General features: G+C 48.7%; 1 protein-coding gene across 3 annotated transcripts in view; it reads left to right on the top strand.

Moving 5' to 3' along the window:
• Window positions 1-13,294: 13,294 nt before the first annotated feature.
• Tspan14 (tetraspanin 14) overlaps window positions 13,295-26,619 on the top strand; it is a 57,427-nt gene continuing 44,102 nt past the window's right edge. The window contains exon 1 of one of the 3 annotated variants that reach the window (XM_036199694.1): window positions 13,295-13,497. The gene's annotated coding sequence lies outside the window, so the exon portion shown is untranslated. Of the gene's footprint in view, window positions 13,498-21,030; window positions 21,078-25,935; window positions 25,955-26,619 lie in introns of those variants that run through there. The other 2 variants (XM_036199692.1, XM_036199693.1) reach the window with 2 other exon arrangements.

Genomic DNA, 26,619 nt, shown 5'->3' with positions numbered 1-26,619 from the left:
TTAAAGACTTTATTTTTTAAAACTATTCATTTTTTATATAACTGCCTATACTCCTTTTCCTCTCTCTTTCAAGCCTACTTACATTTTTTTTTAAAAGATTTTATTTATTAATTACATACACAGTGTTCTGCCTGAATGTGTTCTTGCAGGCCAGAAGAGGGTACCAGATTTTATTACAGGTGGTTGTGAGCCACCATGTGGTTGCTGGGAATCAAACTCAGGACCTCTGGAAGAGCAGTCAGTGCTCTTAACCACTGAGCCATCTCTCCAGACCCCTGTAAACCACTTAGAAGTTTTTTTGTTTTTTGTTTTTCTATCTGAATCTGTCCTATTGTGTATCTGTAATCCTTTTCTGACCAGGAGAGTTTTTAAATTGTTAAACTGCATGGCTGGGACCAAATATTTGCTTTTGGCTGATGGCTCCTCCTCCCTTGGTTTTTTAACGTGGTGGATGTACATTCACCACCAGCTCTGGGAGCTATGCTAATCGCCAATTCTGGAAAGCAGTGGGTCTATGCCTCCACCAAGCAGCATGCAGCCCAGAAACCTTATAGAAAAAAGCTAAATCTGCCACACAGCATGAGCACAGCTTGGGGAGCCTCTGTGTACCATGGTGGGAATCTGCCAGGCTGTGCTCAAGCTCTAATGCTGCAACATTTCTGACCTGTGGCATCTCTGTACTGTGGCCCTCATGAGGGACATGAAATAGGAAGCTGCTCTTAGCTCCATTTTAGAATATTTTTTAAAGCTCTTTTAGGTTTTAGGTAGAAATTCTTGCCACCACATTTGGGCACCAATTGTGAGAAGTGTCTGTCTCACCGGGTCCCACAGTGGTTCAGTCCCAAATACACACACAAAGGCTTATATTAATTACAATTTGTTATAAATTGCTGTGGGATGTCTTTCTGTGTGCTGTGAATATGTGTTTCTCTCATTGGTTGATAAATAAAGCTGCTTTGACCAACAGCAAGACAGAAGAGAGCCAGGCGGGAAATTCAAGCAGAGATACAGGAGAAGAAAGGCAGAGTCCGAGAGACGCCATCCAGCCACGGGAGGTGCAAGATGTAATGGAACACAGGTAATGCCACAAAGCCACATGGCAGAACATAGATTAATAGAAATTGATTGATTAAGTTGTAAGAGCTAGTTAATAATAAGCCTAAGCAATAGTCCAAACAGTTCGTAGTTAATATGAAGATTCTGAGTGTTTATTTGGGACTGAGCAGCTGTGGGACCATGCAGGACAGAAAAGCTTCCAGCTGCCGTAGGCTTCCATATTGCAATGTCTTTACCATTAATTAGCCTTCTCTGTGTACCCTCCTCTACTCTGCCCTTCTACACTGACTCCAGTTAACCCTTCCTGGTCCATTGTTCTCATTTTGCACATTATATCCCTGCATGTCCCCTAAAAGATATCCTCATGGCCCCTTATTAGCTTCCTGATCTCTATGTATTTTTACTTCTTTGAGAATTTCATACAATGTATTTTTATCATATTCATTCCCAACTTCTCCCATTAATTCCTCCCAGTTTCTCTACTCCCCCAGTTTTGTACCCTCTTTTTAGAAAGTTAATAAACTATTCCTCTACTATATACTATAGGCTAGCAAGTAAAAAGTCCAGTGCCATGAATGGGTTACTTCCTTTGAAGTCATTGGGCAGTGAGGACCCAAAGGCATCCCCCAGACATTATAGACTATTGCCATTGTTCTTGGTTACCTTCCAGAACTTGACAGCAAGACCCCTTTGCTGAAGACAACACATACTTGAGTCAGAGAACATATAGAAATCAAGCTGGTACTGACCTGATCGATTCATCCCTACTGCTTAGCTTTATAGTGCTAGAAAGTACAATGCACATTACCAGAGGAGAAAAGTAATCATCTGTCTTACCTAGCAGTGGACCCTGTGAGCCACAGTGATAATGCCGGATAATGCCCACTGGTGCAATAGTAGCACAGGTATTAGGGGAGAAATCAAATACTTTCTGATTGGCTTTTTAAGGCCCAATATACAATATAGAATCCTATATTTCACACTGGTATCAGGGCTAAGAGCCTGTGGCTAGATAGGTTACAGGACCTAGGGGATAATCTACTATGACATACTTCCTCCAGCAAGGCCACACCTTTTACACCTACCTAAACAGCAGGACCAACTGAGGAATAGGGTTTAAAAACTGGATACTATGGGGTGCATCTCATTTAACGTGCCCCCCCCCCCCCGCCGCCACCAAAAAAAGCTGACAGAAATTGAAGAAGACACTGAACATTGACCTCTAGCCTACACACACACACACACACACACACACACACACACACACACACACACACCACGTCCTAAGTTACATGTTCTCCACTCAGGTTACATATACTGGCATTGTAGTGAACCTTGGACCCCATATCAGGTGCTCACAGGGTAGCCAGTGATCTTCAAGACCCACACAAAAGGTCCACCCAATAATGAGAGCAGTGGCTCCTGCCTGTAATCGAACCATAACACTTAGGTCTCTGAGGCAATTGATTGCTACAAGTTTGAGAATGGCCTCGGCTATAATTTTATTCTCACCCTGAACAAAGAACAGTTTGTCTAAGAAAGAACACAAGTGCTCTGGCCGACCAAAGAAACCTGCTCTTGTTTTAAGATGCCCAAGAGCAGGATGCCAAGAGCAAAGACCCACTGAGGAAGTGAGTGGCCAAGTCTGGAGTGATCTCAAGGGAGACTGTGGCCAGAAGCTGCTGGAGTAGTGAAAACAGAGACTAACAATGTCAGAGCAGTAGTGGGGAGTGGGCAACATGGGGTAGCATTAGGCTGACCCTTTCAAGCTTTCTCATCAAGGGCCTTGCTGTGGGGTTGTTCCAGAAGGCTTCCTACCCCTCAGCACCCAGGCAGAGGCAAAGTGGGAAAGGTTACAGCATGTACAAAGGCCAAACATATAGGAAACAGGTTGCTCCAGAGGTGTGTGTGTGTGTGTGTGTGTGTGCGCGCGCACACACACACACAGGAAGGAAGAGAGGTGGGACCGGGTGAAGATAGGATGGAACCATGAGGCCTCACTGATCCCATTAGCTGCTGGGAATTGTGCTGATGAGGCTTTGTAACATCGTCCCAGCAGCCAGTGAGTGGGTGTAGCTGGGTGGCAGTGGTGACTGGAGCAGAGCCTTGAGTGGAGTGCCTCCTTCTCCCACCACAATTCCAAGTGAGTGATCAAATTCAAACGTTAGGTCTTCTCTATACAGCCACTATCTGGGAGGTGTTTTTTGGCCCTGGGTCATGGAATGGGAGGGAGACTTGCAGTTAGAATGTGGTTGCTGCAAGCCATTCTGAGGCCAGGCCTGGTCAGCCTTTGTAGAACACAGGAAGATTTTCGTATTCAGTGAGAGAGAGAGGGGGGGGGGGGGACTGATGATTAGGTTTCGTTCTAAAGATGGAGGAGGGGGATAATAAATAGATGGTGGGAAAGAGATCAAGTCTGCCAATAAAAGACACAGTCTGGTCATGTTCATAGAAGTTATCTAAAGATACATGAACCTGAGAGCACAGATAGCTGGTGAAGATGGGGTGTGGAGCTTGGTGTTGCATTTGGGAAGATCAGCATGTCCCAGGAGGGAAGGAGTTCCGGAGTGGATAAGCAGAACAGAAAGCCAGGAAATGAGTGCTCTTGCGATAAAACCCTCTGTGAAGACCTTTCTCCCCTTTGAAAGTACACACACACACACACACACACACACACACACACACACAGAGAGAGAGAGAGAGAGAGAGAGAGAGAGAGAGAGAGAGAGAGAGAGAGAGAGAGAGAGAGAGAAATTCAGAGATTCAGAGAATGGCCCCTAGGTGGCAGTCTTCACACACAAAATTTGCTACTACCATTCATTACTTCCTAAGGAATTGTCCCAAGAGACCAGCTATGCCTCACACCTATCTGTGAGAAGGACAGAGAAGAACACCTGTGATGCTTAGAACATCCGTCTGTCTGTCTGTGTCCTTCTTTGCTTTCAGTGATTCAGGATGAGCCTCATCTGCCTCTAGGGTGGGAGCAGGGATGCTTCCTGTTCCTCTCCTGGCCAGGTTTGAACATGGAGATCTTCAAATCCCTCAGTATGAGATTGAGGGAACTCCATTCCAGACATAAAGCTGGCAGTCCTGGTTCCACCATTTGTGGGCTGAGTGACTCCTCAAAGTCTCCTTTCCACTTTCAGCCTACTGATGCAGAGCTTTGGAAAGTCGTAACACTTGAGACTATTTTAAGTGGCTTTCACATGTGGGCATATCCCATAGTTCCATGAGTAGACACAAACAACTCACCCTTGAATGAGTACAGCCTTTTAGGATCATAGCTGGGACTTAGCCAGGAAGTCTGACTCCTGGGCCCTTCCTTTGAACTTTTATGACCTATATCCCTATGGTGTTTTTATATAATCTCATCGGCTATTTTTGTTTGTTTGTTTATTTGTTTAAACCATATCCTCCCATTTGGAGTAAACTATGATTGAGTCAAAGGTAGGGACGGAAGTATACTGAGAGATCACCTAATGAGCAAGCTTCTTCTTTCCTCTGTCCATAGTTTGTAGATAGGCGATGGGACTACTTGTCACCACCATCTGATAGCTCCCTTCCTCTGCCGTTACAGCACGTTCCTCTGAGACCTATGCTCACACATGGTCTCCTATCACAAACACCATTTCCGTCTTGTAGGGAGTACCATTAGAGGGCAGAAGTCCACGGCTAAGGCTGAAGTTATCACTCAGAGTAAGAAGTGCTTGGATTAGCTTAGTGGTGGTGCATACCTTTAATTCCAGGAGGCAGAGGCAGGTGGAGTTCAAGACCAATATGACTTACAAAGTAAGTTCCAGGACAGCCAGGCTGTTACACAGAAACCCTGTCTCCAAAAACTGCAAACAAACAAACAAAAAATGTTCTGAGATGTTTGGAGGTTTTTTGTTTTGTTTTGTTTTGTTTTGTTTTGTTTTGTTTTGTTTTGTTTTGTTTTAGATCATTCTGGAATAAATAGGGTAGGCACTATGTGACAGGATGATGGGTTAATAAATCAATTTCTCTTCTGTTATCATTTTCTTCAGGGACTCTTATTTTAAGGAAGGCAACACCAATTCAAAACTGATCTTGGAGTGAAAGGTCTATCAAAACTGCTGAGCCTTGGCAACTGTCGTCTGCATACGTCGGTGAGGGAACTCTCGCTCATCCTCCAAGTGGCCTCCTGGTCTTCATCTCCTTGTCCCAGGACTGCCGCCCTCCCCCTTTCACTCTTCTTGGTCATCCATGCCCATGGGTACAAACCTCTGCCTGGCCACAGTACCCTCCAGCCCCAGCCCACTTCTCTTCTCCCCACTGGTCAATACTCGTGATGGGGGATGGGTAGTCTGAAGTTGGTAAAGTGCTTGTCATGGAAGTGGGAGGACCTGAGCTTAACCCCAAGAACCATACTGGAATGTTGCCAGCCCTGTACTTTTGTTTTTCTGTCATGCCCTTTTGGCCAAACCCTTGGTTAGTCCCTACTGCCCATGCTCTCCGCAGTGGTGGAACAGGCCACATGCTCTGGGATGGATGCCAATCTGGGTTCAAGTATCAATCTCAGTCAAGTTCACAATCCTGTCCTAAACCTTCTTGCTTGACTATTCTCACATGTATCTCTTTCTTGCCTCAGTTTCTCTGATATGCCTTCCAGGAACTTAACCATTGACACCTACATCCTCACCCCTGTCCCTTCTTCCAGGCTTCATGAAAACCCAGCTGTCTTCCAATCTGTGGTTACCCTCTTATTAAAAAACCTACCCCTTCCCACCTTTCCCAAGTACCAGGTACCCGAGGTGATGGGGTGGGAGTGAGGTGGTGGCGGGTGGGTACTGGAATTGAGCAGGGCATCCCATCCCCACTCCCAGAACCCAGGCAGAATGGCTGGAACAGGGAGCCCTCTCCTGGTACCTTGCGCCCAGTGGCAGAAGATGGTGTCCAACAGTCTGGGGCTGCTCTTGGTGCCCCACACCAGTTCCAGGGGCTCTGTGGTCACTTTGAACATGATGAGACTGGGCAAGAGGGTCTTTGCTTCCTGGCTTGGACCCCAGAACGTAGAGAACGAGGTGAGGATAGCATGACACTGGCCAACTCAAGCCTTGGTGGCTTGCTTTAGAAATGTGATCTAATGGTTTTAGCAAGGCAGAGGGAATGGGGAGAAGGGCAAGGCATACCAGAGCCACTTGTTCACGTGGGCTAGTGTCTCTTCACTTTTCAAAACATATTTTCCCTTCACCATTTCCCAGCTAATGTCTCTTGTATTGCCCACTGTTAAGTGGCTTTGGGTCACCTACTCCATTGAAATAGCTCTCTCACCCATCCCAGCGACCATGCCCTTTTCAGCCTGCCTCACTGGCTTCTCTAGAGTCAATCTCACCTTCCCCCAAACCTCATTTCCTCCTGCCTTTCATACAGATCATCTTCCTGTCCCCTTCCTATCTCAACAGCCATTCTTCTTTTTCCTTTGGGCCGGTCTTATTTCTCCGTGTGGTCTAGACTTTGTCATCGATCCTTCTTCCCTGCTCATGGTCATCTATGTGTTTTGAGACAGAGTCTTGCCACATAACCAGTCTTGGCCAGTGACACACAAGTGACAGTCTGTGAGGCTTGCTGTGAGAAGTACTGCTTTCCTGAGATGGACAGGAACAACACTGTCTTTTCTCTTTCTCCTTTTAGCTGAGAAACTGGAGCTGGAGTGGCCAGTTTATGGCTGCAAGTTGATTCCAGGGATGACGTCTGCCTATTGTCCAGGGCCAGAACAAACCAGCCCAGTTGATCTGTAACCAGAGTGTCATTGCAGAGACGTCAAGGAGGTCTGTTCCGTTTACCTTTAGATGTCTCACTGAGTACTGAAAGACTTGTTTTTAACAACTGCAGTGACCACTAGCAACAAAAACAATTTAGTTAGTTGCTGAGTCGCTGTTACAAGAAGGAAGCACAATTCTGGGGCTGGGGAGATGGCTCAGTCTGTAAGTCTGAGTTTTATCCTCCAGAATCCATGATTTTAAAAAAAAGAAAAAAAGAAAGAAAGAAAGCTAGACATGGTGGCATGCGCTTATAATCCCAGTGCAAAGGAAGCAGAGACAAGTTAATATATGGGGCTTGCCTAATCAGAGAGCCAAAAGTCAATGAAAAACCCCATATCAAAAACAAGGTGGATGGCATCTAAATAAAAACAATACACAGTGTTATCCTCTGGCATCAACATAACACATGTACATGCATGCAAGTACCTGAACATCTACAGATATATACACACATGTTGTGGTGATTTGAAAGGAAATGGCCCCCAAAGGGAGCAGCACTATTAGGAGGTGTGGTCTTGTTGGAGGAAGTGAGTCACTATAGGGGCAGGCTTTGAGATCTCTTTTGCTTAAACTTCCCACAGTGTGATGGTCAGTCGACTTCCCGTTGCCTCTGAGTCAAGATGTAAGGACTGTCAGCCCCAGCACCACGTCTGCCTGCAGGTTACCATTCTCCCTGCCATGATGATAATAGACTGAACCTCTGAAACTATAAGTGAGCTAAGCAATTAAATGTTTTCTTTATAAGAGTTGTAGTCATAATGTCTCTTCACAGCAATGAAAATCTTAACACAAATGTACACAAAAAGAAGTTAGCTAATTCCCAAATGGATGAAAAACTCCCAAATTTATAGATTCTGCTGAGATATCTCTTTTAAACTCTATAGAGTAATGGACTGCTTTCCTCTGTTCAAGGAGCACTTCAAATGGAGGAGGTCTAAGCTGCCACTTTTTACCACACACACACACACACACACACACAGAGACACAGAGAGAGAGAGAGAGAGAGAGAGAGAGAGAGAGAGAGAGAGAGAGAGAGAGAGATCAGACATAAATAGTCACCTAGTAACTAATGCCACTGTCCATGCAGTAGAATATGACATCTTATTCCTCACTTTTCTGTCCAAATGGTCTCTATCAGTTCTGCCCCCTAAATGTATTCTGAATCTGCCCACTTGTTTCTATTTCTTCTTCATCTTCCCCCTAAACCACTGCAGTAGTTTCCTTCAGAACCATCTGTAAGTAGTTTTGCCCCTTCATGAGCCACTGTTCCTTCTTCAGCTGTAGAGGGCTTCTGAAATCACAAATGTGACAATGTCACTGTAGTGTCCAAAACTTTTCAGCCAGTGCCCAGGACCTCGGGAAATCTAGTAGATAAGACTCTACCAGGATTTATGGTATGAGTCCTGTATATACTACTCCTTTTCATGGCATAGCCCCTGTGCCAAGGACCATTGGCTTGGGCACAGGACAAGGCCTTGTTCAAATATGATATCCTATCTCTTCACAGTGATTGGTTCAAAATTGGGCATGTGACCAGAGCTGCTGGACCAGTTATAATCCTCTCTTGGATTTGTATGGATTTGTTCATACCAGCACCCCATATCATTTGCCTTGAATTTCCAAAGTAATTCTGGTTTCAAGCTCTTTCAATGCTGTCAGTAATCTGAATGTAACATCTTCCATCTGTAGTTGTCTAAAGTAGTTTAAGTGGGGGCCCCATGTTTGCCACCAAAAAGTCCTCAGCATTATAAAGAGAGCTGGGAGTTTAGTCTTAATAAGACATCATTTATAGGCAAAGAATTTCTTTATAGCATTCCCAACTTTTTCCAAAGCTTTAACTTTGTGGTCATGCTTGGGATTGAACTTAGGCTTTCATGTATGGTAGGCAAGTATTCTACCATTGAACCACGTCTTCAGCCCTGCTCACTTGGTACTATGAGATTATAAGGTAGACATTTCTATGGTCTTGACTTTATGGGGAAGAGCACTATGGCTCAGAGATTTGACACAGTTTGCTTAAGGTGAGAAAGTTATGAATTAGGAGAGCTGGTCACCAAATGCCTCCTTGATCCGAGGCACCACCATCCCTGCTTGTGCACACACAGGTTCCATAAAGTAGGGATGGCCACAGCAGCCTCAGGACAGGGAAAGACAGAAGACAGAGGAGAACAAAGGGAAAGTCTACCCAAAGTTTTATTTATAGCAAGAACAAGAGAAGAAAACTCGCAGCTTCTTTGCTTTCTTCATTCCAGTCCTGTTTCTTGTTCCTGTAATCCATGTCAAGCTTGTAGTCTACACTATAATTCAGCCATATTCTAGGCAATTATAGAGTGAAGGGCTAGCTTGCAAAGTTAATTACTATATAACTCTTTTACCAGATGCAAAGTCAATCACTGATTACTGTACAACCCTGTTATCACACAAGGCTGCCTTCATTCTAACAACTTTTATTTTTTAGTAAGTGAAAAATAAAATAAATACCCCTGTGTTCTGAGAAGCTATGCCTTGTTGCTATAAGAATCTCTTAAGGAACCTGAGGCTAGCAGGTAATTGTTAGATCTAGCTGTCCATTGAGACCTGCTGAGGGTGGGGTGTGTCATGCTGACTTTGTGGACATCTTACCCTCTTTACATCTTGCAGCACTGTGGCCAACTGGCCCAGAGAGAGATGTCCCTAGAGGCTGCGCAGTCTGCAGGAACTATCATTACCCAGTCTATGGTTCACAGTGTTGGTTTTACTCTCTTCCTATCTTGTCCTACATTCACAACCTTCTTCCCAACTAGGAAATCATTGGGTGAGAATAAACATCTCCCCTCACTGGAAATATCTTTGCTGCCTCCACCCTCCTTCACAGTGGTGGAGATAACTTCATACTTATAGCAAAGATGCTTCTATCCCACTTTTGTTCATCTGCTGGTCAGAACCATCACTCCTCCCTCCTCCTCCTCCAGATCATTCTCATGACTATACAAACCTATAGTTTTCCCCATAGTCTAAACCCACTACCCCAATAGGCTAACACAAATTAAAGTTAGAAATAGTAGGCTGCATGTAGCATGCATCTTTAACCCTAGCACTAGGAGGGCAGAGACAGGAGGATCTCTGTTGAGTCTGAGGCCTGCTGATCAGCATATCAAGTTTGAGGCCAGCTGGGGCTACAGAAACCCTTTCTCAAAACAGACAAACAAATAAATATAAATGGATATGGTTATAAGCAGTAGAAAATAGTAAGTAAATGTGAACAATACAATTTTCTTCCTTTCATCTACATAGTAAATAGGAAGATAGTTCAGACTAGGTGACTCCATAGACCTTGGGAATCCATTTATTCTGATTTGTTTCTTCAACATCCTCAATACATGACTTCCACTGCAGACACGCATGGCTACTGGAACCATGGATTTCATCAGCACATTCCTGGAAAGAATGCTGGCGGAGGAAAGCACATTGCTTCCCTTTAGCTGTTTAAAATTTGCACAAGAACCCTTCCACTTCTTATTGGCTGGAACTGAGTCACATGATGATATATAGTAGAAACATTTGCCTTTATTCTGAGAGGCCACGTAGATGGCCAGATAGAATCAGAAATTATGCAAAGGAAGCAAAGGGAGAGATGCCTAGCCATCTCCACCAAAGTCAGGATGTGTCACATCCTGAATTAGATCACTCATGGTTCTCTGTTCCCTCTTGGGTTATTTTTTGTGCAATAGGTCTATGGCCATCTGGTTGCCATCCCACTATACCAGGAACATTGCCCTTAGCATGTTTACCAATGGCTTCATGCTGCTAAATGCAATGAACGCTTCTCTGACCTTGTCTTACCTGAGCCTGAAGCAGCATCTAACGCAGCTAACTCCTTTCTGGAAACAGGTTTCTCAGTCTTGGGTATGGGCATACGGCTTTGGTTCTCCCCTGGCCTCCCAGTCTGTCTTTCAGTGTTCTTTTTGGCCTCGTATCCCCTCTTATTCTCTGGGTTCCCATTATCTTCTGTATCTACCTTCCATCCCTTTGGAGCTCTTCTCAGCTCCTATGGTTTTTACCACCTGATGATCCCCCAAAATGCGTCATCACACCAGACCCTTCTGTGCTTGTAGTGATTAACTAGATAGCGACCCTGAGTCTAACAGGCATCTTCAAGTCAGTATGGCTAAAACAAGAGATGGTCTTCCTGAGAGTGGTCGCTTTCCTCCAGGCCACCCCACCCAATAACTGAGGCACTGTCTCCCACTTACTGGGAGAAATTTGAAAATTACCCCTTTCATTTCTATATGTCTTCCTGCATCCTGTATTAGTCTTAAATCCCAAACAGTATCCCTCAACTATTCATCTTAACACATCCAACACTTTAGTTCAAACTGTCCTCATACTTGGCTCAGATTAGGACAAAAGTTTTGGTCCCTGTAGCTGAGGGTTTTCTGTGTCCACCTGGCTCCTGCAGCCGCTTAGACCCAAATAAACACACACACACACACACACACACACACACACACACACACACACACACGCTAATATTATTTAAAACTGCTTGGCCATTAGCTTAGGCCTACCACTAACTAGCTCTTACACTTAAACTCAGCACATTTCTGTTAATCTATATGTTGCCACATTTTTCATGGCTTTACCTGTGTGCCTGTTACATGTTGCTCCCTGGATGGTGGGCTGGCGAATCCTGACTCAGCCTTACTCTTCCCACAATCCTCTTTCCTGCTTGTCCCGCCTATACTTCCTGTCTGGCTACTGGCCAATCAGCATTTTATTTATACAGAGCAATATCCACAGCTTTTAATTTTTGCCTGGCAACTACTACATTTACTCTTCCCAAAGCAGCAAAGCAGAATGTCAGTCTCTTCCACAAACCCTTCAGTGGGTTTCACAAAAAGGCTCCATCCTTTGACACAGTCCATAGGCCCTTTTTGTCCTGGTCTCTATTTCATCCTCAGACTTTATACCTAGGCTTCAAATGAGAGCTATCCAATTTCCTTTCAGCTCCTTGACACCTCCAGAGTGTGCCCTTTTTAAGGCCTCGGCACCCACTGCTCTACACTTGTACTTTCTGGACTACCTGCCACTTTCCCCAAGGCTAACTCTTCATCCTTTTGCTTTCAATTTCAGTAGCACCTTCTCACCTTTCCCTGTTCATTCCCTTATTCTCTATCCCAGGCCCTTGTCTTTGTCTCAGCATTGATTTCAACTTCAAATGACTTGTCTTTTCTAAAAGTAACTGTGTGGAGGGAGCGGTTTCAGCTGCAGTGCCCCAGCACAAACACAAGGCCTGGTGCTCACACATCAGACACCCTAATCACACATTTTGGTCTGCTGTAGTTGACCATGTGGACAGGTTTCCTTGCCAGGGAGGTCCTTGAGCTGTCTAGGGTATTTTAGAGACAGGCTATATCCACCTTGCTAATAACCACAACAAGCAGTGGGAAGGAACACTCTCTGTTTCTAGAGTTTTCTCTTTATAATGAACTTAACTTGTTGGCTGCATGGGTAAAAACATGGTTCCAGTCTCATGCCACTTTTGTGTTGCCCAGGAGGGGCAGACGTGGCCCTCAGCTCTCCCAAACCCACTTGAGTTTACCAAAAAGGAACAAGGCTGTGCTTTGCTCTGTAGACAAGCAGGCAGAGGCTAGGCCGAGGTCGCCCTTTTCATCTCAGCGGTGTGGATACCATTTTACATTTACCTGCCTGTCCTTTGGTGACCTTCCGCTTCCAAGAATTAGCCCCGTCATCTCCTCAGCATAAAGGAGATGAACAAATCTCAGCAGGCTATCCAAAAGAAGCTTGGTATTTTTAGCACTGAAACTGGAAGGGGAGAGTGTTTAGGGCTCGGCTGTAAAGAAATATCTTCCACCTCTTTCTGGAGGACTACCCCACCAAGGCTGGGCAGGACCGCCTTCCATCTTAAAACCAGCCATTTTCCCAATCTTCTTCTAACCTCCCAGTCATCCCGGGCATCCCTTAACACAAGGTTCTCCCCGGCTCAGCTCCCTCCCGGTCAGATGCTAAGGCCGGAGGGGCGTTTGCACAGCCTAACTCGGCCAAGATCTCAACTGACCGCCACAAGTGACTGGCCGAAGTCCAGGCTCCGCCAGCATCGCGGAGCCACAGAAGGCGGACCCCGGTAAATCCCGCTTGGGGCACCGCCCAGAGCCGGACAAAGGGGCGGGCCAGCGTTGCGCTTCACTACCCAAGGCAGGCAGCTTTCAGGGCGGGGTGAGCCGTGGGGGCGGGGTGAGCCGTGGGGGCGGGGCTCGACGGCCCGCGGGGCGGGGCACAGGCGGGGCGTGGAGGGGGCGAGGAGACCCATGTGGGAGGGGTAGCGGGCGGTGGGGTGTGGATTGACGGCAGAGGGGGCGGGGCGAGAGGTGGGAGCCCGGCCTGGGCGGGGGGGGAGGAGCGAGTGAAGGGGCGGTGCCTGCGCGGGGGAGGAGCCAGCGCGGGGGCGGGGCCTGGGTGGGCCCGACGCGCGGGGTGGCCGAGCGGCGCCGGGAAGCTGCGCCTCTTTCTCCGCCGCGGCCCCGCCCCTCCGCGCCCCGCCCCCGCCGCTCGGACGGCCCGAGTCGCGCCCTCCCGCTCCGCGCTGCCGAACTTGGTCTAACTTCCTCGGCCGACCGGGCCGTGCCGCCGCCGCCGCCGCCGCCGCCGCCGCGCCCGGGTAAGTGGAACGCGCGGCCCCGCTGCAGCGTCGGGCCTGTCCTCATTGTCTCGGGCCGGCCCTCGTGAGCGTCCTCTCGGGACGGCGGCTGCTCCCCGCGTTCCCCCTCGGCCCCGGGACTCCCTTGCCCGGCGGGCTGTGGCCCCGCGGGCGGCGCGGGCTTTGTCTTGCTGAGACCTCCTGCGAGCTCCGGAGGCTGCGGGCCGGGACCCCGCTGAGCCGAACTCGGGCGCTGCGTGGAGTGGGAGGCACGGCGGGCGCCCCGGAAGGTGTGGCTGCACCCTGCTGCCGCCGGGGCTCTGCCGGTCCTCACCTGTGAGCCCAGTGGAGGGCGCCTTCTTCAGCTCGGGTCCCCACCGTCGCCCAGCCCCCCACCCACCCTGAGTGTGCTCCCGGCCGCCGGGTCCCGTGCTGTCCTGCCGGAGTTTGCGGAGGTGGCCACCACGGCGTCTCGGTGCTGGTCGCTAGTGGCTGTGTTTGGAAGCAGAGCCCGAGGACCCCTGACCTAGCCCGAGCTTTGGCCAAGTTTTGGTTCTGGCTGTACCTTGGCTCGGCCCAGGTTGCAGCGCCTATTCCCTTCCCTGTTAGGCGTACAGTGCAGAGGGAAGGGAGAGCGTGCGAATGGGGACTTCGGCCCCTGAACCACTGAAACTGCTGTCTGGAGGACTGAAACTCGTTCTCCGTTGGGAGGCGGTCAGTGTTCCCAAAACTCAGTGTCTTCAACCAGTGCTTGCCTGGAGCTGATTGCAGAGCCATGATGAACACTTAATGGCTTTATCAGGACGCTGGTGTTTGGGGACATGGAGACGTGTTGGGCAGCGTGCGCAGGACTCTGACTTGGGGCCTGTAGCAGGTGTGTTCCTAGCTCGCCCGTAGGACTGGTGGTTGTGGGTCAGTTTTCTGCCAAATACTGGACAGTTTCCACGCAGCCCCTTGACTCTGAGTAGAAGTTGGTGCCTGCTGAGTGCTTCCTTATTTACGAAAGGAAATCTGGGGCCCCACATTCTAACAGCTCAGAGGTTGCCGGAGACACCCTTCCTTTCAAAACTCCTGGGCCCTGGAACCCTTAGAATGAAGCCCGGACTTCTGCTCTCGGGCCCCTCCCGCAGCTATCCCCAAGCCTCGTGTCCTGTTTTGAGAATTGTTTTTTCTTTTTGGAGTAAGGGTTTTGTGTAACCCAGGGTTGTCTTGAATTCATGATCCTTTTGCCTTGTTTCCTACCTTTCTACATTCTGCCTCCTTTCTACATTTTTGGACTCTCTTTGGTCCACATAATGTGTTTCAGAGACTGAAGTGCTATGTGCTATGGCGGACACTGGGCTCACGCCTCTTGACCAGCTGTAAGCCTTTAGTGGTGGGCCTGCAGTGGGTGCTCAATGGTGTTGATTGGCGTGAGTTTGATCTAGGCGTAGTTGCTCTTTCAAACAGTCTGAGCCACTGAGCCTCCAAAGGTTTCCAAGAAGAAATGGCATGGAGGGGGAAGACCCTCCCCTCACTCTTCTTATTAGGGCAACTGTGTGACTGGTCTCTGAGCATAGGTGAGGGCTTCTCCCTTGCCATGTTTGTGATGGAGGATGAGACTCATGCTTTGTGTGGGTGGGAGAGGAGCCTGCCCTGCAGGTTATAGAAATGAGGCGAAATTACAAAGAAGCCAGAGTATAGGGAAGCCCTGTTCTTTCACCACTTCCGGGGCCTTACCCAGGGCCACCATGTGCCTAGGGATTTGACCTTGTTTAACTTGATCAGAGAAGTTAAACAGAATTAATTTTTAACAACACCTAAAAATGCCAGCATGCCAGTCCTGAGAGCCCCTTGCTTGTTTAAAACCTAGTGAACTTATGATCAGGCATACAGCTATTATGTGGCATAGTGGAGAGTTTGTTGAGGCTTAGTATTTATGGAGACTTCTATCAAGCCATGATCCCAGCTTTACTTTAATTGTTTAATCCCTGAAACAACCCAATGTGGTAGATACTAACTACCGGATTTTACAAATGAGAAAACTATGGCCCAGAAAGGTCGGAGTGATTTCCTTGAGGTCTCTCTGAGAGTTGGAGCCTTTCATTTAGATGATGCCTTCCTCCTGGAGGTGCTTAAACGTAGTGAGAAAGCCTGGCCCAAGGCAGAACTACTGAGTCCCGCAGTACAGGCTCCCTCCAGGCCCAGCTTCCAGGTAGCTGCTCACTTATCTACCATGACCTCAGCACATGCCACCCCTGAATCCCCGCTGGCTTGACTGACTGCAGTCTCCGCCCTACGAGGCCAGAGGATTGCAAGCATGGCTGGAGAGTCAGTGCTTTCTGTAGAGATCAGGGTTTGATGTGGTTAATGCCAAACTTCAAACTTCAGTGGCTTAAAGCAACAGGCCTTCCTCCCCCCCATAACTCCACAATTATATCACATATCTGCTTTATGTTGCCATTATTATAGACCAATTCATGTCCCTAGCCACTTAGACATAGCCTGATGAGTCTTGGCTCTTGTAGCTTCTGCCCATTTATGGCAGATATGGCATAATGAAGTGGCATTTCATTGGCTGCACCAAGTAACATGACCAGAGTCACCCTCAGGGTGAGGGTGGGGGTGGGAATCAAAAACATTTAATGAATAGCACCTAGCCTATCACTTGCCTATCACTTGTTTTTTCTCTAGTTCTGGGTCCTAGTTTCATTCTTTGTCTCATGCCACCAAGAACACTATTGTGAATTAGTCAAAGAAGTGCTTTTTAAAGATGGAGTTGTCCCATGTGAAAGGTAGAAACGTGATAAACAAGAATGACCCTTAGGGATGGAGGGGTGGTCTTTAATGACAGAGTACTCCTCTTTCCTCTGATCTTTGGGCAAGTTACTTGAACTCCTCCTGAGTCCTTTTGCTCATTGGCTAATTCATTTATTCAAAAGCAGGAAGTCCCAGCCTAGAGACTGAATGGAGGTGACACTCTCTGTTTCCCCGCTGCTGGGTGTTAGTGCCATTAGAGAGAGAACCCTGCCTGTGGCCAGGAAAACAGGCCTGGCCGCCCTCCTCTTGCAGCCAATACCCCCACCCCCATCCTTGCCTGGATGTGAAGTAACTTTTCTTAGAAGCTGAGCAGGCACAGGTGCCCTTAGTTGTTATGCGAGACTGAGGCCAGGCTTTCAGGACAGCGAGTGTGGAGCAGAGTGACAGTCTGGTGGGGTGATGGTGGGGGAGCGTCCACAGAAGGACAGGGTAGAAACCCATTATATGCACTTCTCTCTCTAGCCACAATGAGTTTTCCCTTTGTCTTCTGTCACCTGTCTGCACATCCTGCCGGTGGACATGAGGAGACCTTAGGTATTCTTTGTGGAGGTTAGTTCACCGTTCGTTCTTAGGCACCGGTACTGCTTTTTCAGGGCCTCTGTTTTCCCACCTGTGGAGTGGCAGGAGGCCTAAAGGCCTGTGGCAGCTCTTCCTTTTGGCTGGTCACCAGGACCCAAGATAGGCCATGTGTGGTTGTTTTCAGTCTCTGGCCTGGTGAGTGGGCAACACTCTGATGTGCCTTCTCCTGCAGTGTAGCAGAGCTGCCTCCAACTGTGGGTTTCATGGTCTTCTGGCCGCTTTCTTCCATCCCTGTGTGTTTTGATTCAGACAGAGCAAGTACTTGCATTGGGTTCAGAACCGGACCTGGCCTGTCCGCAACAGTTGATGCATCTGCCCACTCAGCATGAAGATGCCTAGCACAGTCCAGCTTGCAGATGAGCAGTAAGGAGGCCAGCTTTTGACTGGTGTCTAATTGCTAGCTGTGAAACCTAGACTGAAGTTGGGTGTTTTCTCATCCGTGAAGGGAGCAGAATCAGATCCACCCTGTCCATCCTGGTTGCTGAGAATCCAGTGCACACCTCAGGTTTGAGGAACATGGTCTCAAGCCCCTGGGTTGGGCCTGACACTCTTTAGGGACAGCTACTATCTTTCTGGCAGTCCCCAGCAAGTGCTTACCAACAGCTGATTCTGGGAACTCTGCTTCCTCCACCCTTGGAGGTTGGGTGGGGCTGGGCAGGGCTGTGGGTTTTGTCTTTGGAAGTAGTAGACCTGGTAATCTGAGTTAAGTGGGTTTGGGCAGGCTGGAGTTGGCATCCCCACCTCTTAGGATCTACTCTGCCTTTTTAAGAAGCTAGAGAGTCCTCAGTCATCTTGCAGAGCTGAAGTGGTGCAAAGATGTGGGGAAGAGTCAAGTCGAAGGCTGGTAAACCTTCTTTTAGTTTTCTTTGACTGTGTGCCCCTGCTATTGGATCTTGTACGCTACAGAGCCCAAAAAGCATTCAGAAACGGCTTTGAGGATGTCATAGCTTTGACATCCAAGACAGGGTCCTCATAGCAGCTGGAAAGGCATGAGTGTCCCCTGAAATAAACCTCTTTTATCTGTTTCTGAGGTTGGGGTGGGAGGGGTCCCCAGAGGGTCTCTCTTAAAATATCAGAGGATAAGGAAAACAGCTTCCTCAGCTTTCATACCTCAGACCTGCTGCACTGTCGAGGCTGTGGTGGGACTCAGCATCAGAGCCGTGCAGTCCCAGTATTGGTGATGTCCAGCTGTGCTCCAGGCTGCTGCTTTGCTTCCCAGACTGGCAGTAAATGCCCTCTCCCTGGCTTCTCTATTTCTTGACCAGCCTGTACTCTTGGCCCACGTGGACCCAGTCTTCTAAGGCCTGTAGGTGGCCAACTCTAGACGAAAGTGTGGGTGAGGGTAAGGAGCCATGAGTCTTGGAAGACTGAGGAATTCTGTGCTTAAAGAAGAAAATTATTCTGGCACCTGTTGAAGTGTTAAGGTGAACTATTCAAGACTGCTGCAGCAGGGTTTTCAAGTATGGGGGAGAGACTGGGGCTCAATTCCAAAACCCTAGGAAAGTGGGAACTTAACAGCCACGGAACACTATGCCAGGATCCTAGAGAATTTTTGAGGCTAGGAGACATTTTTAGCTGAATGAACCTGACAGGACTCTTTATGAAGGCAAGCCAAGTGGCCAGATACTATGTGAGGGATAAAGAAGGACGAGGAATTTGATAATAAATTGGGGGTAAATTGACTTAGCAGGATTCTTAGCAGATTCTTGAATGGGCCTCTCCAAATCCAAGCTCGGACAGAGCTAGTTGAACAGAAGGCTCGGAGGACTTGGCTTTGGTGAAGGGCTGAATCCTTTCAGTGCCCTTTGTTCAGTTTTGTGAGCTTTTCAACTGACCCAGGCTCAAGGCCACCCACATTTGTTTCTCAGGAGGGGCATTCTCTCCTGTGGGTGTTCCTCCTGACCATTCTCTATGATGCTGTCAGCAAGGCTTCAGCACTAAAGGTGGCTACCATTTCAAGAAACCTTGGTCTTTCTGTTTCAGCGTGGACTGTTGGTTCCTGGTGTCTTAATCTCCTTGCCCTTTTGAGGCAGGGGGAAGGGCTTGGACTTGCCTCTACTGAATGTGCCTCCCCATGGGAGGCCTTGCCTTCTGGTGGGTGGGAGTGGGGAGTGGGTTGGGAGGGAGAGGGTTGGGGGAGGCAGGAGGAGGGAAGAGGGGGATCTTTTTTTAAAGATTTATTTATTTATTATTTATAGAACATTCTAGCACCATGTAACTTTGCACGCCAGAAGAGGGAACCAGATCTCATTACAGATGTTGTGAGCCACCATGTGGGTGCTGGGAATTGAACTCAGGACCTCTGGAAGAGCAGCCATCTTAACCTCTGAGCCATCTCTCCAGCCCTGAGGGGGATCTTTGATTGGTGTGTAAAATGAATGAAAAAAATTTCTTAATTAAAAAAAGAAAGAAAAAAAAATCTCCTTGCCATCTGCACATAGGACCTCCTGTGTCTTGCAGCCCCCATCTCCAGACTTTGGGCTACCGGGTCTATTGGCTCTCAGACCACAGCCGTTCCCTTTTCTGGAATCTTTTACAGCTGCAGCGGAGCTCCTGTCTTGTGCTTTCCCAGTCCTACACAAACCAGTATGACAACTCTGCAGCCCCTACCAGCATAGGACTTTCTTCTTTCCTCTGCTCTGGGTCCCAGGGAGGGGCCATAGGTGGTCCCTTCTGTTTCCTGAGTCTGGACAGTTTTTGTTTGTTTGTTTGTTTGTTTGTTTTCTCCTGATATGCATGTTCTTTTCTTCTCCCAGAGGGAGGCTTCTCTGGTTTTCTGTCTGTCACCTCCTTTTTCATTGGTCATCCCCCTGTCCCTGGTGCAGATGACCTACTGGCCTGTCTCTGCCTGCAGCTGTCTCAGTGTTATAGAAGCAAGGCTCCCTTCGGCTGTAAGGAAAACCTGTTGGCTGCAGGTATCGGCTTACTCACTTCCGCAGAGGGAAGGCCCGCAGCCTGGGAGCCTGTAGCTGTCCTTGCAGAGGAAGAGTAGAGATCATGTCTGTTCTTTACAGCCATCCTGCCTCCCCGCAGTCATTGTCTCTTGCTGCCCTAGTTGTTTCCTGTGAAAGACAAACTATGGTGTAAACAGGATAAGTTGGGGGGGGGGGTGTTGCCAAGAAAGGAGTCTATGGTAGTGGAGGGTGTTCATGCCCCAGGGCTCTGGATGGACACAAGAATGGGCTTATGCACTGTGGTGATGGCAGGTTCTACACAGAACTCCCTCTGGGTTCTGAAGGTTTCCCCTGAGAAGACCAGTATGGTGAACCAGGATATACCCTAGAGACTCAGAGCCTCCCTGGGGTGGAGGACCTTGGTCTACATGTAATAAAAGGTTGTGGGGTTCCTGGTAGGACCTACCTTGCCGGGGCCCTGTCGAGGGAGCAGGGGCTGTTTGTAGTTCTTCAGTATGTTGCTAGTGTGGTCCTAGTAGCTTTGAGACCCCATTTGTGCTTGTTTTCTAGGGAGTCATTTGTTGAACACTTCACAGTCAGGAGAGTATCTTAGAGAAAGGGGAACCAAGCATGCTGGACCCTCCCTGGCCTCCATTCTCAGAGCCCCAGGCAGTGGTGAGCTTGCGGCCATTACAAAACTGCCAGCTGTATTGTCCCTGGGGTTGAAGTTGTCTGCCGGAAGGGTTGTGCGCATGGACCACTCCCTGTTGTTCACATCTCTCTCTCCTATACCTTGGCCCCCACTTGCCCTAATGGCCATTGTGTCATCCCTTCAGCAGCAAGAGAGACTGGGATGGTTTTTGTATTATTCCTTGGGGGCTAAATCACGTGAAGGAAATACATCAGTGCTTTTGAGTGCAGAGTATTTATTGACACACCCATTAAAGGGGGGCTTTTAGACAATATAAGTAACCCGTTAGCAAGAATAGACAGAGGAATGCATCTCAGCTCTATGCTACAGCTTCTGTTTCTTGAAAGGTACATGCAGTTTAGTGGCTAAGGGGTTGGGGTTTTAAGCTGAGATTTTGGAGAAACTGTTTTTAGCTTGTCCTTGGAGTGGGGCCAGGCCCAGAAATCTGTTGAAATAGCTTTCTTTAGCTGCTAAAATGGGGGTGGGCTCATAACGCTAAGACTTGGAGCCTTGCTGGCGGCTGGGGAGGCCTCTGGAGAAGTGTCTGCTGGATTCCTGTGTTTCAGCCTCCCTGGGACAGACAGACAGACAGACAAACACTTGCACAGCAGACCTTGGAGTCCTACAGGTGGCCCTTGGTATGGAATAGCTTCCTTTCCTTTCTGTCACTGTCAAAATCTGTTTACTTTTCTTTGATAGGAAAACTTTCTGTTTGGGGGCTTAGGGTGAAGTAAACGGAGTGGATGGGGCTCAGAGGCCTGTACTCCCCTGACCGCCTCAGTGTCTTCTTCCTCCCCTCCCCCCAGCGTCTTGTCCTAGGGAGATGCCAGATGCTGCCTAGAGAGAGCTATTCATGAAATATTTTCCCTCCCTCGCTCCCCTCTTTCTTGGTTTCTTAGACAAGATCTTCCTGCATAGCCTGGGCTGACTCTGAATTTGTTTTCTTGCCTTAGTCTTCTGAGTATTGGGATCATAGGTATATGTAACTACACCTGGCTATGGTAACATATTTTTGGTACCTCTAGCCACAAACCTTAGGCAAATATATTGGACTAAGTTTAACTTTTTTATCATTTAAAAAAAAAAAAAAAAGCACAGAGTAAAAGAAATTCATACTTCTGACTTCCTCAGCCAAACTCCTCCAAAGCCCAGAGCCTATACCAATTAAATATTCAGAGCCTAGTCAAGTGTGGCAGAACCCCCATGCACACCTCTCTCTTTCTCTCTTGCTTATTCCCACAGTTGTATGCAATTTCCGTTGCTCTATACTTACTGCAGCTCGCTAAGATTTACCCTGGGATTGTTTCATTTTAGCACACACACTTTGGTCCATTCTCTTTAGCAACAGCAGGTCATCTTGCTGGAGAGTGAACCTTGACTCGATCTTCCAGCCCCCTCTTGATGGACATTGAGGTTGCTTTCAGTGTGGGCTTTCACAGGCCAGGTTGCCTGGTGCCTTGAACACACCGGTGGGTCTGAAGAAGCATGTGCTTTGATTCCAAGAGGAAGAGAAGTTTCTGAGGCTTGGTGCGGGGGGTGGGGGGGTGGGAGGTGGGTGGGGGGGTGGGGGTGGTGTCGTCTTCTATTTTTGCAGCCAGGGGCTGAGTTGGCAGGAGGCTGTGTGCTGCTTTCCTTCCTTCCTTGTGGCTCAGCTCAGACCCTGCTCTTTCCATGAGTACATTTAGAGCTCTTGGCTGTGTTGTGACCATGAGGCCTGTGCACCCACCCACACGTGTGCCTTGGAGTCTGAGGAGGAGGCTGGGTGAGGTGAGGTGTTGCAGAGTGGTCGCTTCTCACAGTGAGCAGTGTGCATTTGGTTTGAGCTGCGTAGGTTCTGGGTAGTGTGAAAACAAGCTGGAACTGGTCTGTTGTTAGACCAGGTCCTGGGGCTGATATGGAGGATCAGGCCTCCCTCTGCTGCTGTGGCAGCCCTGGTATCCCGCCTGGCAAGCTGTGATTGTTGTAAACGTCTGTATAAAAGACCTCCAGGGAAGTGGTAGATGGTTTTGCTGTTTTGATCAGGTCCTTCCTGAGTAGACAGGAGGGGCTGGTGGAGAGGGCACATGCTGTCTAAAGTTTTCTGACAATTTCCTTGTCGCTGTAGTGACTGTGCCCTTCTGAAATAGCCAACCACAGCCGTCCCCTGTGTGACTGTAGCCACCCCATACAAGGTCAGTACAAGACAAGAAGCAGGGAGATTTTAGGGGGACTCCTTTCTATGCTCTGGCCTGGTGGTTTTTGTGGCCTGTGCCCCTGCCCTGGCCCTACCAACCTCCCGTACAGATGACTCCTAACCACTATAGTCACATGCAGTCCCATGAGTAGTCCAGAGCTATCAGTGCTGGAGGCTCTGTTGTTGGGAGCCTTGGCCCTCTGTAGCACAGAGGTTTCTATTGTGGCCTGGTGACAGCTAGGCCTGACCTGTGAGGCTGAGGAGGCGGGGCCTAGGGACGACAGTGGCGCTATTCATGGTCTCTGCCCTGGTTTCCTGATGCATCTCATCATAGATTTGGGGGGAGGGCGAGATGGGAGGAGGTGGAGAGGGAGGGCCAGGGCTATTGTTAATGGCTGCTGGAGCCCATTGTGCTTAGTGGAAGTCTTTTGCTGTCAGCCCTGAGTCACCGGGCCTACAGTTCTCAGATTCCAGCCCTGCCTTCTTTCTCCCTGTGCCTTTTGTGGGCACCTGTGTTCAGATCCCTTTCTGCATTCATGTCATATGATCTGCTTGGAGCTCCTTGGTTGTCATCAAAACAGCTGGGAAGGAGCAGGATGCCTAGGCTGGCTTGTCAGCTGCCTGCCCACCACCTTGGGAAACATGTCCACAGAGCTCTCGATGCCCAGCTGCACCCTTGGGTGGGGGCCAGGCACGTGCCTCAGCTGCTGTCAGTCTTGTAGGCACCCCGTCTTCCTTTGTGCTTACCCTGTTTCGTGTCCCTCATCCCTCCTTGAGCTCTCAGCTGCAGAAAAGCCTGCTTTCTGGCAGCCCAGCCAGCAAGCAGCCACTCCGCTGCCTGCCGAGCCACAGTTTTTCTCCTTTGTTTAGCCATCTCTGAGCTCTTGAAGCTGCGCGGAACCAGCAGAAGCCTTCCTGGTGGTGCAAGTCCACCTACTGGGCCAAGGTCTTAGCAGCCCTCAGGGTACCCCTCCATCTCCCGGCGGCGAAGCCAGGCACTCCCTTTGTTCTGTCCTTCCTCCTACCAGATCATATCGTGATCCTGAGTGAAGACAAGAGTGCTCATTAGGTTTCTGCCATTGCTCGTGAGTGTGTGTGTGTGGGTGCACACTCACGAGAGAGGGTGGGAGCTGGTCGCCTGGTCCAGAAAGAGCGCCTCCTGACACTTTAGTAAGGTTGCCTTTGAATTCTTGTCACAACAGCTCCTAGCCGGCAGAGACTGGCTGCTGGAGAAATGGAGCAATAGTTTGTTTTGGTTTATTGTTGTGATGATTGGGAAGCAGTCCCTGCCCCTGCACCTCCCAATGTCTCTTTTAACCCCTTCCCAGTTTTGGTGGTCAAAAGGAGCATTCTTTTTGGAGGACCATTCTCACTGCAGGGTCAGGCATTTCTCCCTGGGGATTTATCTGCCCCAGCCATTTCTGTCTCCTGTCTAAACCACACCAGGATCTGTCAGAGCCATTACCTTTTGAAATGGAGAGTCGTTTATTGTCCAGAACATTTTCTTTGACGCTTTTAGAAGTCACTATCTTCAGATATAGCCTGATTGGCTGTCTGACTTGACTATTGTCAGCTGTCATTCAAATTAGGGGGCCAGTCTCCCCCACAGAAGCTTGCATGTTAGACTATGTACATGTCAGCAAATGTAGCATCCATGATACTCAGATCAGAAAGAACTGGAGTTCATTGTTACACGTCTGAAATAGGGATCCCATTTTGGAGGTAGATGCATCCAAATGAACTCCGGAAGGAAAGGTCGCAGGATGCTCAGTTGTGCTGGCTGGGGTTTTGTCGACTTAACACAAGTCAGGGACATCTGGGAAGAGGGAACCATGGTTGAGAAAAATGCCTCCATCAAATTGGTCTGCAGCACCTGGGAGGGCATTTTCTTGACTAGTGATTGACATGGAAGGGCCCAGCCCCCTGTGGGTGCTACTGTCCCTGGACTGGTGGTCCTAGGTTGTATGAGAAGGCAACCTAAGCAAACCATGAAGGTATGCCTCTGCTTCAGTTCCCACCCCAACTTATCTCTGTGGTAGACAGTGTCACGGCAGTGTAAGACGAGACAAACCCTTTCTCTTTTGTCATGGTGTTTTATCATCACAGCAGTAGAAACCAAAGTACAATGCTGGTGCTTAGGACGAGCGCACAGGGATTAGAGGCTGGGGCTTGAGTCCTGGAGGTGCAGTTGCCGCCAGTGACCTTTCACTTCCTTGGATGTAGGCCTTTGACTGGATAATGGGGCAGGGGAGCAGTTGCTCAGACAAACCTGAGCAAGGTTCCAGCTGTGGCGTTTTTAGTTTTGTGAGTCTTAACTTCCAAAGGGAAGGTCACTGTCCTGGATGTCGTATTAGGAGCTTGTCGAAGAAAATATCTTCAGATAGGCAGTTGAACAAAGGGTTTTCCTCTCCCAGGCATTCCTTCCCTACTGTTCCAGGCTGGTGTCCCAATGAGTGTCTGTGGCTCCCCATTGGAGCTGCACTGCCCTGAGTGAGCCCCAGTGCACACTGCCACTCTGCCTGGTCATAGGGGCTCTTCAGAGCACAGGGGCCAATGGCTCCCTAGTGATGTCTTGGGTGGACATCAACATGATTCTTCTTGGCCATGCCACATTACTTACTCCTCTTCACTGGTGTAGTCCTCCTTCTCTTGTGAAGTTGGATCCGGGGAGAAGAAAATACAGCTCTTTTAGTTTTACTTCTCCAAAATGAGGTCATACCAGTAAAGTTAAATACGAAAGGGTAGAGATATATCTAATATATCATCCCTACACTTCTTAATTTCTTACTCTCTGTGTGTGTGTGTTTAAATTTTGTGTATTTTATTAAGAGGCAAAATATTCTTTCCTTGGCATCTTTTCAGGATGGGATTCAGGCCCTTTATCTGCTTTTGACCCCCCAGCCTCACCCCTTGGTCGTACAGCCCCGCCTGCTCCCTGTCCCGTCTGCTGCCCTTCTGTCTCCTTCCTTGAAGGCAGGGCAGGTCCAGACTTTGTCACCACACCTTGTTGTGTATCAGCCCCAAGCTCGTCCACCCTGGAAGAAGTCCAAAGGCCTCAGAGGAGGCAGGCTTCTCTCATTTGCTTAGAGTAGCTTTTCACAGCTGTGAAATGGGGAAAAACACAAAACAAAAACCCTCCAGAGGGCTGGGGGTGTGGTTCAGCGGAACAGGGCTCAGCCACTGTTCAGAAGTCCCTCTAGTTTCTCTAACTCCTCAAAAAGAAAGATCCCATGAGTTAGTGGGCTACACCAAAATTCCAATTAATTCCACAAGGAAGCATTCCTCCAGGAAAGCAGATTGGACCCCTGCAGTTCATACAGCGAGGACATGTGTCCCCTAATGGTGAGTTGCCCTCCAAGCACCTGTGTTTGGCCTGCAGCTCATGCTGCTCAGTTTCGCTCTTAGCAGCATCGGTATCACCTGGGAGCCTTGGCAGTGCGGAGCCTTGTGGGAGAAGGTTCACCTCGGCTTAGCTAATCAGAGCCTGTCTTCATAGAGATTCCCAGGCATTTATGTGCACTTTCAAGTCTGAGAGGCACTGACTGAGGCCTGCCCTGTTATTCTCACACCTTGCCAGTGTTTTGTGGTTCTACTGTCTGCTCTTTGGCCTTCTGTAAAGTTGTATACTTTTGGTAGACCTGAAGCTCCAGCTCTGTGTCCCCTCTCCTGTGGTGTGCAATGTGTCTCAGGTGTCCTGGGTGTCTGGGGGGTGGGAGCTAAGACCCAGTGAGCCCCCTTAATGCTGGTGAGGTCATCTTTGGGGCAGGGAGCTGAGTGGGTAATTGGAGCCTGCCTGGGCCATCTGGTACCACTTACCCCACCCCATCTGTCTTCTTCAGCTTTTACCAGCTGGAGGACAGAGTCAGAATCAGGCTGTAGGAGTGGTGTGCATTTTGGATGAAACTCAAAGCATTCTAAACAAAGATGCTTTGGCATATATTGGTGTTCAAATAAATAGCCCAGAAGAGAGGCTACAAATTGTTATTTTCTGTTTATTTTTAAAAAGA

The sequence above is a fragment of the Onychomys torridus genome, chromosome 9, assembly GCF_903995425.1.
Source record: "Onychomys torridus chromosome 9, mOncTor1.1, whole genome shotgun sequence".
In the NCBI taxonomy this organism is placed as follows: domain Eukaryota; kingdom Metazoa; phylum Chordata; class Mammalia; order Rodentia; family Cricetidae; genus Onychomys; species Onychomys torridus.
The sequence above is the reverse complement of the archived record's forward strand: the minus strand, read 5'-3'. Positions and strand labels throughout refer to the sequence as shown.